General features: G+C 34.0%; 1 long non-coding RNA gene and 1 pseudogene across 1 annotated transcript; one reads left to right on the top strand and one right to left on the bottom strand.

The window, feature by feature from the left end:
• The first annotated feature begins 262 nt into the window (after positions 1-262).
• LOC148109272 (large ribosomal subunit protein eL21 pseudogene) lies at positions 263-745 on the top strand (annotated as a pseudogene).
• A 6,877-nt stretch (positions 746-7,622) lies between these two features.
• Positions 7,623-19,640, bottom strand: LOC148109271 (uncharacterized). The gene is made up of 3 exons (XR_015726010.1): positions 19,579-19,640; positions 7,950-8,143; positions 7,623-7,761 (listed from the first exon to the last, which is right to left on the bottom strand). It is a non-coding gene; the product is annotated as an uncharacterized LOC148109271 (long non-coding RNA).
• Between the last annotated feature and the right edge of the window lie 1,132 nt (positions 19,641-20,772).

Raw genomic sequence — 20,772 nt, 5'->3', positions numbered from 1 at the left:
TAGTTGTAAATTGTGAGTGTTTAGGCTTGACATAATCTTTTACATCCTAGTCAGAAGTGCACAGTCAATCTATATTTGCATCTAGCAACTTTTATATCTATCTCTCTTTTGGTTCTGTTTTTATTAGTTGTTTTTCTTCTTGCCTTTTTTGTCACATGGTCTGTCTCCATATCTGACCTGTAATTTTTTCACTATAGTCATTTTAAATGAAAACTTATAGGGCTTTTTCAGCCAGAATGTTCATCTTCCAGTAATTCACTACATGACCAACACAGAGGGAAAGAGGAGAGGCACCTGCTATATGTTCTCTAAGCCTTTTAGAAGATATGGAGTTGTTTCTTTGGCCACATATGTGCAAATCTACAAGAAAGGGGATATTGTAGACATCAAGGGGATGGGCACTGTTCAGAAAGGAACACCCCACAAATGTTACCATGGCAAAACTGGAAGAGTCTAAAATATTACCCAGAACGCTGTTTGCATTGCTATAAACAAACAAGTTAAGGGGAAGATTCCTGCCAAGAGAATTTATGTATTGAGCATTCTAAACACTCAAAGAGCTGAGATAGCTTCCTGAAGCATGTGAAGGAAAATGACCAGGAAAAGAAGGAAGCCAGAGAGAAAGGTACTTGGGTTCAACTGAAGTGCCAGCCTCCTCCACCCAGAGAAGCACACTTTGTGAGGAAAAACAGGACAGGCGCCTGAGCTGCTCGAACATATCCCCTATGAACTCATGGCATGGTAAGTATTAAAAAAAAAAAAAAAAGACCTCAAGACTGTAAAAATATAGAAATTTAAAAAAATAAATGGAAAGTTATAGGGATTATTTGAAGTTCTAGATGATGTTACTTTCCTCAAGAAAGGATTCATTTTGTTTTAGGCAAATAGGCTAAAGGCAGATCACCTTAATCTAATCAAGAATTTAACCCTTTCTAGATTGGTCCTCATTCTTTAGGAGGGTTGGTCTATTTCTGTTTCTCCCTTATTCTTAGAGTGTAGCCCAGTGCGAATCTCATCTGAAATCCTGGATTATATGTCAGATCTCTCTCTTTGGAAGGTCCTGAAGTCCAACTTTTGTTTCCATATTCTCAAAGGACTCCTGGAGACTTTGTTCAGTTTCTCACCTTCTCAGCCGCAGCTTGGAAACTAACAATGTCAAATAGAAAAATAGGCTGAATATTGGATTTTTCTCTCTTTATCACCCTTCTTTCTGGTTTCTCTGATCCTCTTTATGCCTCCCTCTCCAATATCTCAAAACAGATTCTGTGTGTGTGTGTGATTCTTGCTTCTTAGCTATTCTCAAAACAAAGATTGTTCTGTAACAAATTATGCTGCCATTTTTGATAGCATAAAATCTTTGCTTTTGATTATTAGCATTTGCTTGATAATCATGATAAACTTATATACATTTTCTACCTCTCATTTAAGATTTAGGTGTATCTCATGCACTTGGTACAGTTAGGTTTTACTTTGTGACTCAATCTGAAAAGCTTTTTCTTTTAGTAAATCTTTTGTCTTTTCTTTTAAACCATATTTATAAATATGAACCTATGTCTTCCCTTAGCTCTGACTCTATTTTATGTTGTGTTTTCTGTTTTATGGTTTTTAAAAAGTCTTTCAGTAGGTAGTCTTTTTTTCTTTGCTTGTCATGTATATTTGTAATTATTAAAATACTTAATTTTTTACATTTTTTATTCTAGAGATTACTTTTACAACTTTACATCTTACTTTCAGCCTGGTATTTTAAAAACTGTGTCCATCATACTTCTATCACAATCAATATAGCATTATCCTGTTTCTTTTTCTTACCCTCCCCTCATTCCATCCAAAATTAGGCAATATTATCTTTTGTAGTATTTAATTTTATATAGTTAAATCGATTTATATTCTGATAGTTGATTTATTTCAGTATGTTTGAAATTAAGTCATTTGATCCCCACATTTACATGAAGTAAACTGCAAATATTCTCTAAGCCTTCCTTTAAATTGTGAGGCTTATGTGTAAATTGCGAAATCATGTTATATTTACATTTTCATCAGTTACTCTAATATCTACAGTTAATATATATCAAGAATTTAGAACAGTGGTTGTACAAAGGAAGTATTGTATAAATGTTTTCTATGTATTTTGGTTGTAGTTAAGCATTTATATATAGTATTCACATAGTCCATTTGCTGTAGTTTCTTTCTTCATCACTCAGTGGGCTGAACTTCATTCTCTGAGTTTTCTCAGAAAAGCTCAAGGGAATCTTTGCATGTAAATTATTGTATAGTATTTTACAACTTGAAGGATAGTTTGGCTAGATGTGACATCCTTGGGTTGACTTTTTTTAGTCAAATTTTTTAGATGTCATTCAACTGAATGACATTGAATGTTGCAGCAGGGGAATGTGGGCCAGTCTGATGCTCTTCTTACTATAGGTGATTTTTATTTCTTTTACTTTGGTAGAGTCTTGAAAAGGGATCCTTTATCTTTCAAGTCCAATAATGTCTTAGTATTGACTATTCTGGATCATTTTTCACATGCATTGCACATTTTTTAATATTTAGACTCAAGTATTTTTTATTTCTTAAAAAAGTCTTGAATTATAATTGTAATCATGGGGTTTCTTCTTAAATTTTAGTTTTCTTTACTGAGGACTCCAATTATAAATGGGTTGGATCTCTTTGCCTTCTCTTTATCAAGATTCTTCTAATCCTTTTTCTTCTCATTTTCCTTTCATTTATGTAGTTCCACCTCACTGCCTCTTTGTAATATATAAATAAAATTAAAATCCATGTTAAGATAGCAAATGTTCTATAATGTTTTAAATTTTAAATTTTGTAGTCATGGTTATGACTGAAATTACTATATTTGCAAAATGAAATATATGTTGTTCTCCACTCAAGTCCTGATGGAATAAACAACCTGAAGAATGTCAAAAGAACACTACATTTGGTAAGTATAAATAAGAATAAACAGTGACATTTCATTTCACTTAAATTATATGTATATTCAAGAAGTAAAAAGGAAGCTTATTAATTTATCATTTCCAACTCATGTTGTAATTTTCAGTCTATTTATAGAGCTCCAGATATGTGAAATGAAGAGGAACTACCTATAACACTTTCTTCATTTCATAGGAAAAAATCTGATATTTAAAGAGATCAGGTGACCTTTTCAAGACTTTATCAAAGAAAAATCTAAGCTCTCATAGTTTTTTAATATTGAACACACACACACACACACACACACACACACACACTCACCTAATGTTGTTTCAACATAGCCATTATGGCTTTAAAGGCCTACTCCAGGTACTCATTTTCAATTTCTACTAATAGATTATAAGCCAAATAAAATTGTGATACTGACTGGTTTGATCACTAACATAGGCAATAACTTCACTTAGAAAAAAATATTCTGTACCAGCATGTCTCAGGCACCAAAACAAATATTGAAGAAACTCTTCAGCAGAAGGTTGAAACCTACTGCCACAAAGCTCTTCCCTTATGTGTAAAAGAAGAAGAACCATCCTTAGCATTACTGTTATATACAAAACAACTTATTCAGTATATGGCACACTGTAGATCCATAATATAGGATCATTATTATAAATTTACAGATTCAGAGACCAAGTCTCAGAGACGATAAGTGAAATTTCTTAAGATTAGCTAGTAGGATGCCGAACTATTCAGCTCCATTCATTTTAACTCTCTCTGAAATTTTTCTTTACATTTATATTTCCCAGCACATTTGTCCCAGGTCTAGCTTTCCAAACAATAAAAAATAAATATAATCTCTCCAACATAACAGTTTAAAATATTTGAAGGTAGTTACCATATATAGCAAGTCTTTCCTTCCTTAAGTTAAATATTCTTTTTCTGGTAGTTCATCTTTAATATGACACATGGCTGATTTTAGAGTCCACTCATCAATCTGATCATTTTTCTGAACATGTTCCCATTTGTCCATGCCCCCTTCTAAAATGTAACATCTAGAAATTATCAAAACACTCCAGTTGTGTTGTCAGGGCCAAGTAAAAAGTACACCATTTAGAGATCTAACTATTAACTGAGAATAATGAGGAATTGCTGTATCTTGGCTGAACTCAAGTACCAGGAAGAGAAAAAAAAAAAAAACTTAGAAAAAATATCTCCTTTCAGTTGGGTCATAATATTCTGCTTCTGACAGAAAGTGGTCCAAAATAACCACCGCCTTTACTGAATTCTGAAGATATAAATATGTTGGTTATTCTGCAAAAAGGCACCAATGCTGAACCCAGGAAGTTCACGGGACAGTCACCGTGAACAGCTGTTTTTCTTGAATTTACAAACAAACCTGTTACTTCTACCAGGATAGGGGGATATCTGCTGCATGCCTCCTATATGTTAAGCACAAGTTACTCTTTTTAATCCTAACCACACACCTAAGAGTTATAGATTATTGTGTCCATTTTATATATGCCGAAATGAGGGATGGTACAATATTGTAGCCTTCATTTATTTATCTTCACAGTGGAGACTGGAGACTTGTGCATATTCATGCAGCTAGTAAGGTGCAGAGCCCAAATTCTACCTTAAGTCGGAGGGACTGTCCAAGAGTCCATGTGTTTTCCTTATCAAGTTACCTCACGAGATGTGGTAGGCAGCCTCTAAAATACTCCCCAATGGTTCTCTGCCTCCTGATATTTTTTTCCTTGTGTAATTTCCTCCTCTTGGGTGTGGGCTAGGCCTAGTGATGCCCTTGAAATGAATAGAAATTGGAAAGAGTGATGTAATGTGACTTCCAAAATTAGGTAACAAAGAGACAGTGTCTTCCATCTGGATTACTCCTTCTCTTGCCCTTTTACTCACTCATTCTGAAGAAAGTCGGCTTCCTCTGGTGAGGGGCCCTGTAGAAAGGCTCACATGGCAAAAAGCTGATGTCTTAACCAGAGCCAGCAAGAACCTGAGACCAGCCAAAAGCCATATGAGTTGAATGCACATTCTCCCTCAGGGGAGCCTTGAAATGACTATAGTCCCAGCCAACACTTTGATTGTATCCTTTGAGGGAGGTGGAGTCAGAGATACCAAACTAAGCTATATCTTGATTCCTGACTCATTAGAATTATGAGATAATAAATACATTATTTTAAAACTACTAAGTTTTGGGGTAATTTGTTATACAGCAATAGGTAACTAATACACTCTACTAAAGCAAAGAGCTGTGGGAAAGAAGCAGAATTGCATGAAATCACCTACACATGTGTCTTTCATCCACCAGACACCAAATGTGCTCTAAACCTTGTCCCAACTCTGTGCTTATTTCACAGCTGCAATAACTACCTTCCTAATGTTGTTGAGTCTCACTCTATACATACACAGAATTGTGCTGGTTCCAGAACTTTTTTTTCCCTTAAACATGGTTGAGATTGTTAACAAACATGGCTGTTAACATGTAAATATGTCTCATCTAACTAACAATGAATCTTTTTATGCCTGTTTTATAGGAGACAAACTGAGGCTAGATTGCAAGGCTGTGTCATGCCTTTATTCACCAATGTATTGGAATTATGGGGTTTTTTTAATGGTGTTTTTTTTTTGAAGACTGTTGTCATGACTTTTATTCACCAATGTACTTACAGTTCAGCTCATATGGCAGACACAAATGAGTACTTAGAATACTATCTTACTGGTAACTTAATTGTGTTTAGTATTAAAATTAATAAATATGAACCACAATCCAATTGTACCTTTCCTGTTCTCTTTGCCTCTAGGAAGCAATGCTGTAAGAAACTGACACATTCAGTTTAGCCAAAAGATCCTTGGCATAGTGTTCCAAACTGGAGGTTCCCTCCCAACTTTCACATACTAATATGTAGTCCTCATGTAGTTCCTATAACTCTTATGGAGAATAAACAACAAAGGAGAAAATTAACAATAGCCTAAATTTAGAATTTAATTAAAACTTAAGAATATGTTATAATTAACAACAGAGGTAAATATTTTGAGCAAGCAAATGTGTGTGCTAGTTGAAATCTCATTATTTAGAAAATGATTCATTGTCATGTATAAGATGTTAACAGTTTCTGCATGAATGTTAAAAGATACATAAAAATTGAGAAAATTTTGACTAAGAATAACTTCTTCAAGGGAATGTAAAGCTAACATAATTCTAAAATACCAGCAAAATTTAGAGAAGTTATTTTTATTTTTGAAGAACAATGATGAGCATTATAAACAAGCATGTTCTCCATTTACACAAACAGTTCTAGTCTTTTCTTACTGAGGTCCATAGTGCCATTTGTCTCCCAATATCTATGTTCTCTTTATTCCTTAGAGTGTCAATTTTTTACTGGCCCATGGTTATTTGAAGAAATGGTTACATTTCTCAGTCTTTTTTGCGACTAGGTGTGATCCTCAGTTCTGGTCAATTGGTTATGAGAAAAAAAGTCTGAACAACTGCTAGGGAATGTCCTTATAGAAAAAGGGTGTTCTCACCTTGATCTCTTACTCCTCCTTTCTGATATAAAAGGTGGAGTTCCAAGAACCATCTTTTTTCCCCCCTAAATCAAGTCCACTTATTTGAAACTCTTTCTATTTCACCCAAGAACGATCTTGGAACATGAGTTAAACTTTTCAGTTATTAGGGCTCTGTATTCCTGGTTTGGTGGAACCCCCAAAATGTAAATAATATATCTTTTATTGCCATCATATCCAACCCCAACCTCTCTCCAGTGTACCTTGATGGTGAACCATTCCCAGGGAAAGTTACCTCTAATTTTCCACTTCCATCTTCTGCAACACACTTCAAAACTGCTTTCCTAGAGGCCTATAAGATAATGAGTAACCAAACTACCCATTTACTGGGTGGGTCTGAATTAAGAAATACTCTTTTCAAATCATCTGGGCACATGATTTCTATATTCTAATCAAGGATTTGAACACGATGGCCTGGGAAAAACTCTCTAATATGTGAAAAGAAAAAAAAAACTTTAAAAATATATAATTGATGGCTTCTTTGGGTAAACCATCTGAACTAAAGTTTAGTCAGACTCTTCAGCACTAAGATGAAAGTTTTCTTTTTAGTGGTATTCAACTTGGGAAAGATGAGCGTGATTTTCCAGGGGCTTTTTTAGGCTTTTAAACAGTAATAGTTTATAATACAGTGCAAAAACAGAGATAACTAAGTAATAGTTTTAGTCTAACTTTGCTGGAAGTTTCTCCCAGAACTTCTAAGTGTTCTTCAAAAATCCACACTGTTTTCCTTTCCCAATATCTAAAGATTATATGTTGATGGTTCTGTTTATCAAGCTTAAATTGTCTTTAATATCTTTTCTATAAATCTCTTGTTTTATACTTAACTTCTCTTTTCATAAAATTGGACTTGGATTTGTTCTTATTCTTTTTCTCTATTTTTTCAAGTATCTAGAAATTATATAACAGCCCCATCCCAGGCAGCAAATTCATCTGTCCTCTGATAGAGATTGTGGCACTGTATATGGGACTACTGAGCTAGTCTCTGTGTCTCCTGATATTATTCATCATAGAGTTTTGTGCCAGTTTTCGTCTCCTTGGCCTTTTCAGTTTACATTCCTCATTCAAAGAGATGCCAAAAAACTAGCAAGGAAGCATTTATTAACTTAGACAGTGAGACATTACAGAAATGAAGGCACTGGATGGATGAGTATTTATCTTTACTAGGCTCCAGCAGCAAGGCTTGTTCAGATGCCGGAAATTTCTTGGTTTGGTGTTCACACTACTTTCTTCCTCCTTTAGTGTGCTGAGATCCCCAGAGAACTAAAAGAAAGACTATGAATGTATTGTACACATGGAACCATTTCTGGGAACAAATAAGTGGAAACAAAGCCATGCATTTTTAAAATAAAATCATGACACAAATCTACGAAAGGAAGAAAATGCATTCTTGAATGTTTAGTAAATCAAAACACAAGGTTTACTAAGATGCTTTGGACTTAATTTCTTACCACAAGTTGAGAACTGTATAAAAAAATTGCTTCAAATGGCTTCTGTAGCAGGGATGGAAGCAGAGCAGCAGTGTTAATGTTTTGTGGTTTTGGTGGGCTTCCATGGCTCAGCTTCTACTGATCCTTGTCTGACTGAGAAGCCAGAAGTCCCTTCTCATTGATCCAGTAAGTCTGACACTGTCAAAAACTTCTTCCTGGTTAGCGTTGAGAACAAAGCCATTTTTTTAAATTAGACAATGCAAATCTGTGTATCTTTAGAAATACTGAGGCTTCTTCAAGTGAGAAACAAAAGCTTCCTGGACTTTGAGAAGATCTTTGACATCATCTCTGCTTTTCTAGTCTAAGCACACTGGCTGCCTGGAAAGCAAAGGTTAAGCCGCTCTGAGAAGGAAATACATGGAGTCGGGTGAAGAATGCTGTTGTATTCCCCTCTGACTTCTTGTATATCTCCTGATACCACTATACTACTGATACAAGATACCACTTCTTGCATATCTCCTGATACCACTATGTTTGATTTTTTAAAATGCTTTGGTTGGTAATTTTGGGAATTTTTTTTTTTTTTTTGCAATGCTTATTCTAGATCTCATTTCCGTAATCAGGTAATTTGCAGAACTTGTATAGTTTGGCCTCAGGGAACTTGAGGGAAAATATTTTTAATTGGTACTGGGAGAAACTTCTGGCATGAGATTTCTTTAGTGTCAAAATCGAAGTATTTCCCAGGAACTTGCAACTAGATTAAAAGCTGATGGAAGACAAGGGCTGAGTCTAATATATTTTTATGTTACCCAAAATACTTAGTCTGTGCCTGGGTATGTTAGTTACTCATGAAATATGAGTCATTTATGAGGAAATTTATTGGTATCAGATTACAAGCAGAGTTTTTTGAAAGGGTACATTTAAAAATTGCTTATTACTTGAACATTCCTACTCAGAATTAGTTTATCATTTATTCATTCATTCGTGCATACAACAAAAACATACTCACTTCCTCTGATGTAAAAACAAAATTTTTAAAAAGTGTATTAATTTAAAGAAGGGCAGTTTAAAGAAGACATAGCCTCACCCCACAGAGTTTTTAATTCAATTAAAAGGTAATCATTTAGGAGGGAAAAAAAAGAAATATACAAATACTATAGAAAGCAAGGGATCTATCAAAAAAGCTACTGGAAAAGACAACAAAATAGTTACAATTTTCCTACATCTACATGATATTAGAACTGTAAGTGCATCCCACCTGCATGTTCTAAAATATTGGTAATTGGAATCAAATTTCTAAATTGAGCTGATTAGTTTTGCTTTTGGCCTGATTTAGATGAGATGCTTTAATGTGGAGCAGTAGGGGCTAATTTTGACTTATATACAATTTTACTGTAACAGAAACCTAAAGAGAGAAAAAGAAAATAAAAACAGGGTATGTATAACTACAATAAGAGCTAAGGATTCCTCATGGAAGGCAGAGATGATGTGGCATCAGTTTTCAATAGCTGAGACCCTTTATTATTCCAAAAAGGGTGGGCACCACTGCGCATCTCTTCTCCAATTTGTTTGTGGAGATGACATACACTTAGGCACACCATCAGGAAGCTGGAGGTCAGAATCAAAGAAAAACAGCATATTCCCTTTTTGATGTTGAGAAACCCCAAGTTTAATGATTTTGGGGTCAAGTGGCTAATGAATATTTTCTGCTTTAATTGTGGGGGGAAAGGGATTAATTATGAAAAATAACAACTGATTACTCCTCTTTCTTCTTGTGGCCTTTATCTTCATTCACAGTGCAGTTCTTGTTGGCAAATTAAAAAAGCAGCCTCCTGTGAATGAGGAGGTAAAACATGAAATGATATTTATGCATGTAGGCATGGATAAAATAAAAGATGGAAGTGAAGAAGCATGTCAGTATAGAAGCCCCTCTTCTTGTGCAAAAATCAAATTTGGTGCAAGAACATAATCAGCAACAGTGAGGATTCCCAGAAGAAATGACTTTCATTCCCACCATTTCCAATCCCTTTTCAGGTCTCTATGAAAATACCCCTAATCTACATTCCAAGATATAAAATATTAGTATATTCATCAAAAATCCCCTCTTGCTTCATGCCATCAGACTGAGGATGGGAAAATGAGCTCAGGGAAATGCTTATGAAATTCTTTGGAATGTAGCTAAATATAGGAAAACATGAATTACACTGCCCCATGTAAGTAGTAATTCACTAGGGAAAAAATGGTGTCTGAAACCACAAAACATTTGATGATTCTTAAATTTGGCAGCAGAATCATGAGATCCTCAGTCCTGATCTTTTTTGGCGAAATCACTATTACTGACACGAAAGTTAAAAGTCAGTTCCCTCAAGTAATCGTGCAAGATTTTTCCTAAACTTAATGTGGTCCAATTAAATATCTCAGTTTCAGAACCTTGAATTAACGTCAGTCACATACAGCAAGAAGATAGATAACAATACCAGAAGTGATGAGAAGAAAGTAAATTACTGAAGGATATGTACTCTGCTGATGTAAGATCTCTCTTTTCCTTCATCTTTCCTTTCTACTATCCATTATGATATAAAGTAGTGTGTGTGTGTGTGTGTGTGTGTGTGTGTGTGTGTGTGTGTGTGTGTAGCAGGAAAAACAACAAAGCTGTCCTTTATACTTTCATACTTAGATAAAAGTCTGCCTTCATGTTGTATTTTATGTATATTTTAAATACATAAAGACTGCATATTTTGTTTCTTCAGAGAATTAAAACATTCATAAAAGCAGGTGCTAAATAAATTCTATTAAATTATATACACTTCTACACCCTGCCCTGCACACAAAAGTATGGCCATATGGTTAGTAATTATGTGGTATATAAAGGATCTAGAAGAAAAACAACCCATTTTCAAATCAGGTAGTGAGAGACAGAGTACTATGTGGATGCTATAGAGGAAAAGAGGACAGGATGGTAAGCCTGAAGGTGTGTTGTTATACCACAATAAGAGAAGAGAGACACGGAAAAACAGTAGGCAGACAATAAAATAAACTCAAAAAAGATCGGGGGATGTTATTTATAATAAGGGAAGGGATTCCCATGGAGTATTAAGGATTTGGATTGATATAAAAGAGTGTTTGAGTCTTCTAGCTCCAGATTGAATAAAATAAAGGCCTAGAGGTGGAAGCAAATTGACAACTGAAGAAACTTCATTCTGGAGAGCAGTGAAAAGGAAGGCTGATTAACCAAAGAGAGACCAGATAACAGATGATTGTGAAAGCCAGGCTGAGCAGACTCAACCTGACATGACAAGAAATGAGAAATTATTGACATAGGATATAGGGAGTTTAAAAAACAAACAAACAAACTTAGATACACAGAACTTAACAACTTCTGGTTCTGACATTTACTGGCTATTTGATTTTGGACAATTTATCTAGTCTCTCTGATGCTTAATTCTCTTCTGTAAATAAGATGATAATATCTATAGTGCATTGTTCTAAGGATTAAATATGCTTACTTGTGGAAAGCGCTTGGCTTATTTAATAGTTACACCACGATTGTTAATTCATTCTTCTTTTCCTCCTTCCTTTAACGGAGTGTTTTGAAAAGGAAGATACTAGGACAATTATTTAGTCAAGGAAGACTGTTAGAGATTGAATTTAGTAGAAGTCATCAGCAGACAAAAATGTAGAAAAGGTAAGTATTTTAATATGCCCAGTGATTAATGGACATTATTTTTAATAATTCAGCATTGTCTCTAAGATAGAACTTAGTTGTAACAACACAAAACAGTTGCTGTACTTTTCCAATGTTAACAGTTCATTAATGTAAAGGTGCTCTAATTAGTATACTGTCCTTTTAGAAAACATAATGACAATATTTGCTTTCATGGATATTTCGAGTGCTATAAATCATCCTTTCCAAGCAACATTCCTGTATTCTTTGAGTCTTCCTTAACAAACCTAGTGAAGAGAACTATTCCTGCTTTTAGCACAAGACATTTCACCGTTAAAAGGGCGACCTGCTTTTAATAAATACCAAAGTTATTATTGGCTCTAAATTTTCTCTATGAAATTGAATGAATATTGTGTGTATGCAAGTTCTGAAACATAATACAGACTGTAAAATGGTTTAAATCTTCTACAGCTTTACAAATGGTGTCAAGAGAACTCAAAATATATTTCAAAACTTTCACATTGTCTTTGTTATAGCATAACTTTCTCTTGTTATTCTCTTATTTAGCTAGAAGTGGAAATAATAGCAGAATTTAAATCATGGGAAGTTGGGTGGGCTATTTATATTATAGGTAAGAAAGCTGTTCTCAAAACTCCCATATTTTAGAAATCTCAGAGTACTGTGGAAAAGAAAATAAACTTAGCAGGTTTCTTTTACTGAATTGATATATTTTCTGACATCTACTCAAATGAATTTATATTGAATATTATTGAAAGCAATGCCTCAATTTTCAATTTAACTTTCAGTGGTAGAATTAGCCTCATCTGTCTCTTTTTTAAAAAGAATTGTTTACACATGGAAGGAGAAAAATTAAATCTGCCATTGATGTCTTCTTCACACCCCTTTTGGAGAGTCTGATACCAACTTTCCACTAAGTAGATATTGAAATATCCCTGTTCTAGACCCAAAGCCAAGTTCCCTGATTAAGCCTCACATGTATATGACACAAGCTGAGGCAACCATATTCTTTCTCTTAGGAACGTAAAAGGAATGTACGTAGAAACCATATTAACTTAGTGATGGATGCCAGACATAGAAGGTTACAGAGGCTTGGGGCAGATTTTAGAACAGCTACACAGAACCTTATGAATGCAATAAAATTAGCTCTGTGAACAGAGAGGCATGAAATAGATGTCCACATAGATGAAGAGTCATTTTGTCACAGAAGGAAAGAAATCAAGAGATTAGCGTCTTTGGACATAACAGTCCATCATTACAGAATCATTTTAGGCTAGCTCAACTTCTCTCCATTTGGATTTCATGATGTTCCTTTGGTTTTCTACCATAAATCTCATTTACTAAATGTAGCTTGAGAGATTCTTCTTTTCTTATAGTCATATGATACCTGAGTAACATAAAGGCAATAAGTGCCTTCCAATATGAGATCTTCCATTTTTAATATACTATAGTATGTTGCAAAATAAATGATACATAGGAAAAATTATAATTTATATAAGAGTCAAAATTTTATATAAAGTCGTATTCACACCTAAGATCTAGGAAATTCCCAGAGATATGAACTGTGAGAGTTATGGAAGGGTCAACATGTAGTGGACCTTTGTCATTCCTAATAAGATAAATACTGTGGCCTTGTGAGAAACTTCAGGATACATCCATCAATTTATTCCACTATAAACAACACCAGGCAGTCCAAGGTACGTTCAAATTTTGGGGCATCCTAGAAATCTTATGACTGGGTCAGTTCCAATCTTTGAAATCTCTCTAACCCACACTCCAGTTTAAGAAATCAAGTGTGCTGTGTGATAAAAGCAAATAGTGAGCAAAGTTTGTAAATACCATAAAAATGAAATTACAGTCGAGTTTTTCAGGATTTTTTTCTAAAATTAGTAAACTGATAAAAACATTTCTTGAGAGACTTCAGAAAATAATAAACAAGGCATACAACTCCAAATATCATATATTGCACATTATCAAGCACTCATAGATAAATATATTCTAAATATTTTGACTGTTCCAAAATCTTCCAAAACTCTGCAGTCCTTAGTCCTTATGCTTTATCTCCAGTTATGACTTAAGCTATTAGAAAAATGGGTACCTTTCACCCATTTGGGAATGAGAGCTTTGTTATTACATTAAATCATAAAATCACAAGAGGTCTAGTGGTTACTGAAAATTATTGTGATTGCCTTGTAATAGGAGAATTTCCAAACTTTTCCCTTAATGTGGTTGCAATTTTGAATACTTGGTGTGAGAGAGTCAGTGTGGTAAAGATACTAAATACTTAAATTTCTCTACTAGAACAAAGACCTGGAGGAAAAGTCTTGAGTTGTGCAAACAATTCATCTTGGTCACCGCTTAGAAGATTTATACAAATGTAGGAACACTAAGAAGAGAATATTTTCCTCATCTTTTGAATGTAAAATATTAGAAGGACATTTCGGCCGTGTTTTCAAAGAGCAAATATCACTTGTGTGTAAACAATACCAATCCAATAGAGGGAGCTAAATGCACACAGGGATTGAGGAGATGGCAAAGATTATTAGGAGATTGTAGTCAGGCATATATTTTATTACTTAAATACCAACCTAGCTCTCCATCAGAAGGACCCACTGATCTGAAGAAGGATGGGCAGTTGACTCAGAAACCTACTGCCATGCCTTCATTTCTTCCTTTTCCTACCTGCTAGGTCTGAAAAGGGCTTCCATGGCCTATTATTTATTACCATTATTAGTGGTTAGGCCACAATGTAATTGCTTGTGTGCTCACTGTCTATATTCCTTTCAATTCCAATTTTTGTTCCTAATTTGTATTCTATGCTACAGACTCCATGAGTAAAAACTGCAGGGATGAGAAAGGTATCCTAGAGTTACTGGAAATTTAGGCTCTAAGTCAACCAAAGAATTTTGGGTGAAATCAAGAATAGCATATATCACAAATGTATTCATATTGCTATTCCAATCAAGGCAAATGACATATAAAAACTTGTACTAACTGAATGATACATAAAGTAAAAGACGTCTTGGGGATTCAGAGGACTGGAAATAGATAGCACTCTTTAATTTTCTTAAAGGAAAATAAGTATATGCTAGGTTCCTTCAAAGTAAAAAAAAAAAAAAGAATGAATATGCTAAAGTCACTGTTCTACTTAAACAAATCCAAATGATTGATAATCAGAGTAGCCTTCCTAGATAATAGGCTATGAATCAAAGACTCCAGACTAAACAACAAAAATATATTTAATGAAAACCATGCTGTTAAACATGATGTTATACTTCAAATTATACCTATTTTTGTCCTTTCTATTTTAATAGCACTGAAATTTGGAATACAACCACCAAAGGAGAAAAGATGGCACCTATTCTCAAACAATGTACAATGTATATAAGAATAGGCACCTCTTTTTGAGATAGTTTTTAGTAGAAGCTTACACATAAACGCATGCATGTGCACAAGAATATAGTTTTGGCATCAAAGCAAGTCCTGGATAATGGTAAAGAAGACAGTTACATAGATTTATGTATTGACAAGTATTTTATCATCAATCTCCTTAATTTAAGCATTCTTAATCCTCCCATCCCCACCCCAGGGGATTGTGTCATTATCAAGGAATTGCAAAATCCGTAGTGAGAGAAGTACAGCAATTATTGAAAGCATTTTATTTGCTACTCTCTGTGGATAAAGGCTGAGAATGAACTGTTACATGTACAATTTAAGTAGATTTTAAAGGAGTTAATGGGATCCAAGAGTGGCAAAAACCTAGAAATGTCTTTTAATCATCAGAGACAAGGTGAGTATCATAATAATCTTCATGGCTAGATCAGTAATCAGAAAAAATTCAACTACAAGGATCATTGGCAGTAGCTAATTGATCACTGAAACTCTAGGAATAAATATAAAGCGTGTCTTCAGTCATCAAAATGGAAAGTTGTAACCTCTTAATACAGTTTCATGACTTGATCCAGTTTGTAAACCCAGAATCCTTTAAAAGATGAGTAGGCCAGATATACTTGAGGAAAAATCCACATTGTGTGTTGTACTCTTCTTTTTTTAGTTTTATTGAGAAGTAATTGAGAAATAAAATTATATATAAAGTGTACAATATGATGATTTGATATACATTATGAAATGATTACCAAGATTAAAATAATTAAAACATCCATCACTTCTCACATAGTTAACTGTATGTGTGTGTGTGTGTGTGTGTGTGTGTGTATTGAGAACACTTAAGGTCTACTTTTAGAAACTTCCAAGTGTACAATAACCATATTGTTAACTAGTGGTTAACATGGTAAAGTTACCATGCTGCACATTAGATCCTCAAAACTTATTCTTATAACTGAAAGCTGTATCTGTTGACTTGATCTGATACCTACATTTCCCCATTCACTTCTCCCTTCCTCCAGCCAGGAAACCACCATTTTATTCTCTGTTTCTATGAAATTAAAAAAAATATATTTTAGATTGCACTCATAGATCTTACTATACAGCATTTGTCTTTCTTTGTCTGGCTTATTTCACTTAGCATAATGCTTTCCAGTTTCATTCATGTTGTCACAAATGACAGAATTTCCTATATTGCTCTTGGAAATACTGATTTCATTTCTTTCAGATATAGGCCCAAGATTGTGACTGCTGGATCATATGGTAGTTCTGCTTTTAATTTTTTGAGGAACAACTGTACTTTTACATAACGGCATAATGGCACAAATAACCAATTTATATCCCCATCAACAGGGTAGAAGTGTTCTCTTTTCTCCAAATCCTCACTGACATTTGTTATCTTTGTCTTTTTGATAACAGCCATCCTAACTGGTATAAGATGATATCTTCTTGTGGTTTTTTTTTTTTAAAGATTTTATTTATTTATTTAGACAGAGAGAGACAGCCAGCGAGAGAGGGAACACAAGCAGGGGGAGTGGGAGAGGAAGAAGCAGGCTCATAGCGGAGAAGCCTGATGTGGGGCTCGATCCCGGAACGCCGGGATCACGCCCTGAGCCGAAGGCAGACGCTTAACGACTGCACCACCTAGGCGCCCCTTCTTGTGGTTTTAATTAGCAATGTTGAGCACCTTCTCATGTACCTTTTGGCCCTTTGTACATATTTTTTGTAAAAATGTCTCTTCCTGCCATTTGCCCACTTGTAATTGGATTATTTGCTTTTTTGCTATTGAGTTATATGAGCTCTTTACATATTTTGGATACTAAGTCCTTTTCAGATATATGGTTTGCAAGTACTTTCCTCCCATTCTGTAGATTGACTTTTTACTCTGTTGATTGTTTCTATTGCTATGCAGAAGTGTTACAGTTTGATGTAGACCCACTTGTCTATTTTTCCTTTTGTTTCCCATGCTTTTGGTGTCAAATTCAAAAACCATTGCCAAGACCAATGTCAAGTTTATACCCTATGTTTTCTTCTAGGACTTTTATAGTTTAAGGGCTTATATTTAAGTCTTTAATCCAATTTGAGTTAATTTTTTTGAGTGGTGTAAGAGAAAGATTCAGTTTAATTCTTTTGCATGTGAATAACCAGGTTTCCAAACATCATTTTTTGGAGACTAAACTTTTCCAATTTTGTGTTCTTGGGGCCTTGTCAAACAGTCGACTATATATGTGTGGATTTATTTCTTAGCTCTCTATTCTGTTCCACTGACTTATGTGCCTATTTTTATGCCAGTACCACACTGTTCTAGTTATTCTAACTTTGTTATATAGTTTGATCAGAAAGTGTGATGTCTCCAGCTTTGTTCTCCTTTCTTAAGATTGCTTTGGCTATTCAGGGTATATCGTGGTTCCATACAAATCGTAGGATACTTTTTTCTATTTCTGTGAAAAATACCATTGGAATTTTGGTAAGGACTGCACTGAATCTGTAGATCACTTTAGGTAGTATGGACATTTTCACCATATTAACTCTTCCTATTCAAGAACACGTAATATCTTTCCACTTATTCTTGTGCATTCATCTTTATCGCTTTGGCTGACTTTCTTCCACATGCCACACAGATTCCTACTTTTTCTCACTCTTATTTGGACTTCACTCTCTACCTCTAGCTAAATTCCACTCATCTTTAAAAGTACACTTATGTTCTATCTCTTCCATCAACCTTCTAATTACTCCAACTCACAATGTTTATGCTTCTTTCAGAAGCCCTTTTACCACTCGTATTTTCTGAAATTGTTCCATGCTTTTTAGATTTGGCCAGGTAGATAACAAACTGGTAATCCAGAGATTTTTAGAAACCACATGATACACTTATATACTTTCATGGAAATTATTTTTTCTTAAAGACTTTGAGAGCACAAAACAATAGAAAAAATGGACATATTGTAGACTGCAAAAATCACATGATATTTTAAGATAAACCTGGGATTTTGAAGATATTTCATTTTACAGAGTGGTCACTTCTGGTCACAGTCCCTAAGGGTGTCTTTTCTGTTTCCCTCTGCCATTTGTAAAAGTTCAATAAACATTTGTTGAATGCTGGGATTATTTTTCCTCTCTTGCTCTTGTCTGCAAGAAGTTCCATTTCTATTCCTTTTTCAACAGTACTCTGGAACCTTAGAATCTCTGCAGGATTGTAGCATGCTAATATGAGAGGGGTGAAAATAACTGCATCATGAATTATATGAGAAAAAGTAAGGAAATGTCTACTATTGAAATGTCATTAAAAGACCAAGTGCTTTATATGATGTTGAAGCATATGAAAATGTCATATTTGTTAGTAAAGAATGGCAAATCATCCGTAATTTTATATGATTCAACCCAATGGTGTTCACTTTTCATAATGCCTGAAATCTGACAGAAACTTTAATAAAAGAAAACTAGGTGTGTCAAGACTATGAATCTCTCTCTCTCACACACACACTCACACTCAATTTCTTTCATATTTTCTTTCTCTTCTCCTTCTCCCCATTTCTCTATTTTATTTCCGCATTTCAAATTTTCCGGTTTCATCAATCAACAATCAGCCAGCATAAATTGTGGGGTTTCATTTTCCATTCTAATATACTACTAATGCACCGTCTATGATGATGGAGCTCAAATCTCTGACACTGAACACTGGCTGGCTGAACACTTTGGCTCACCCTTAACTTAGTTTCAATGGCACCACAGTTGTTTTCTGACCAAATCCAATTTTGATATCCAGTCTTCTAAGATAACACTATGAATATTACCCTTTTTGTATAATTAAACAATTGCTCGTTAATGTGATTCACATACTGAAGCAAGGCAAGGATTCATGGTGTGACTCATCATGAATCTCCTTACTATGATTTATTAAACTACTTTTCTACACATTCAATATTAAAATAGAGGATATCCTCTCAGTTCATTCCACCAACCATGAAAAAAATAGCTTAAATTTGCTGACAGGCATTTTTATCAAAACATTTAATACTTTTAAGTCCAAGTGAAATATTTTTCTATAGTGTTTTTTCAGCATTTACAGTACATTTGAAGGAGTCTCAGATAAGGTCTATATATTTTTTTCTAATGAAACACTCACAATTTTTCAAATTAAGCAATATCATGACATGCCAAATCATAATGACAGTACTGTTATTTTTAGACTTTTTATCAAGATAATTACAGATTTATTAAAATTCTCATAGATTAAGAATTCTCATTATGCACATTTTTATTAAGTTTTTAATTCAAAAACTCAGCAAAAGTAATCATAAGCTTAAAACTAACCTTAAAGAAATTAGGGAGTAGGTTGTTTGAGTGTGGGTCAGAGTTATAGGAAGCTCCCCAAATTCTCTTATCTATTTATTCTATAGTATAGTAATATATTTAGATAAGAAAAAAAAGCTAGATTATTTGGAACATTTTATGTTAGGCAAATAATAATTATTATTATTTATCTTAAAATATATATGTATATAAAATGATATGATAAATTAGTTCACATAATTATTATTTAAAGAAACAGTATACAACAAAATCTGGGGTGTCAAAACTTACCCAGAAGTTTTTTCTTTTCTTCTCTCTTCTCGTCTCTTTTCTTTCTTCCTTTTTTATCCAACTGAGTAAATTTGAAGATCTAGTTAGCTTTATTAAACAATTCATAAATCAGGCATCATCCCATCTAGCAAGCAGTGGGGAGCCCCCAAGAATTATTTTTCTTAAATTTATTTTGGCACTCCTATAATAATCTGAGGTTAGCAAAATTAATATACTTTTTGAGCATTTACCAAATGCATGATTTATAAGAAACGCCATTTTTGCATGCCTTCCTGGAAAATCACTTGTTGAATTTTAGAAGCTGTGTGCATTTTACACGTTTGGAAACTTGACTATTTTGTGTGCATAACCAACCCAAATTTTTTGTCTTTTTAAGAACTGTCTATGTCTAAAACAAATCTGATTTATCTTACGAAAATATGAATGCCAATTATAACTGACAATTGACCAGGAAGAAACTAGATTCCCATTTACTTCCCAAAAGCCCACCATAACTTTTCAATGATCTTAAGTGACCAGCAGATCTAGGAAAATTTGGTTTGGGAAAAAAGTAAGTCAGCTTGATACAATAGGAAAACTTTTGCCTTTAAAGTGTTGACAGAGGGAAGAAAACTGATGTTAAAATTTAACGGAGCCAAATCCTGAAAGCATGGTCAGGGAATAAAGATTGGAAGACTCAGCATATAATACTGGGGGGGGGTGGGGTGGGGAGATGTCTTATTTTAAAAGCTAAATTAACTTCTTTAAATAATTAAATCAGCTGTTATGCCTAAACAAACACTATTTTAATGATGAATAACCTCAGAATATTAAATGTAATTTTCTTTTGTTTTAAATATTATTTTAGAGTGCTGTGTACCTTAAGTCATAGAACCTTGACAACACATTTAAAATTTTTGTACGAATTGGAATAGGTTTTCTATAGTACTTAATTGTCCATATGTAAAAGAGAATATAAAGAAAGATGATAGATGTCATTCAAACTTTTAATAAATTTCACATAATGAAGTCTAGCTCTGGATAAGAACACATACACATTCATATCTGAGAAGGTTGAGAGACGTGATATTGTAAATTTTAATATTATTCATATTTTTTATGCATTATTTCATTTATTCGAAGTAGAATAGTGGCTTCTATTACAAGTCTACACAACATTACCTTTGACTACATTTCAGTTTTAATAGCTATTCT

Source organism: Ursus americanus, chromosome 11 (genome assembly GCF_024610735.1).
Source record: "Ursus americanus isolate L20-20 chromosome 11, mUrsAme1.1.p, whole genome shotgun sequence".
Lineage (NCBI taxonomy): Eukaryota > Metazoa > Chordata > Mammalia > Carnivora > Ursidae > Ursus > Ursus americanus.
The sequence above is the reverse complement of the archived record's forward strand: the minus strand, read 5'-3'. Positions and strand labels throughout refer to the sequence as shown.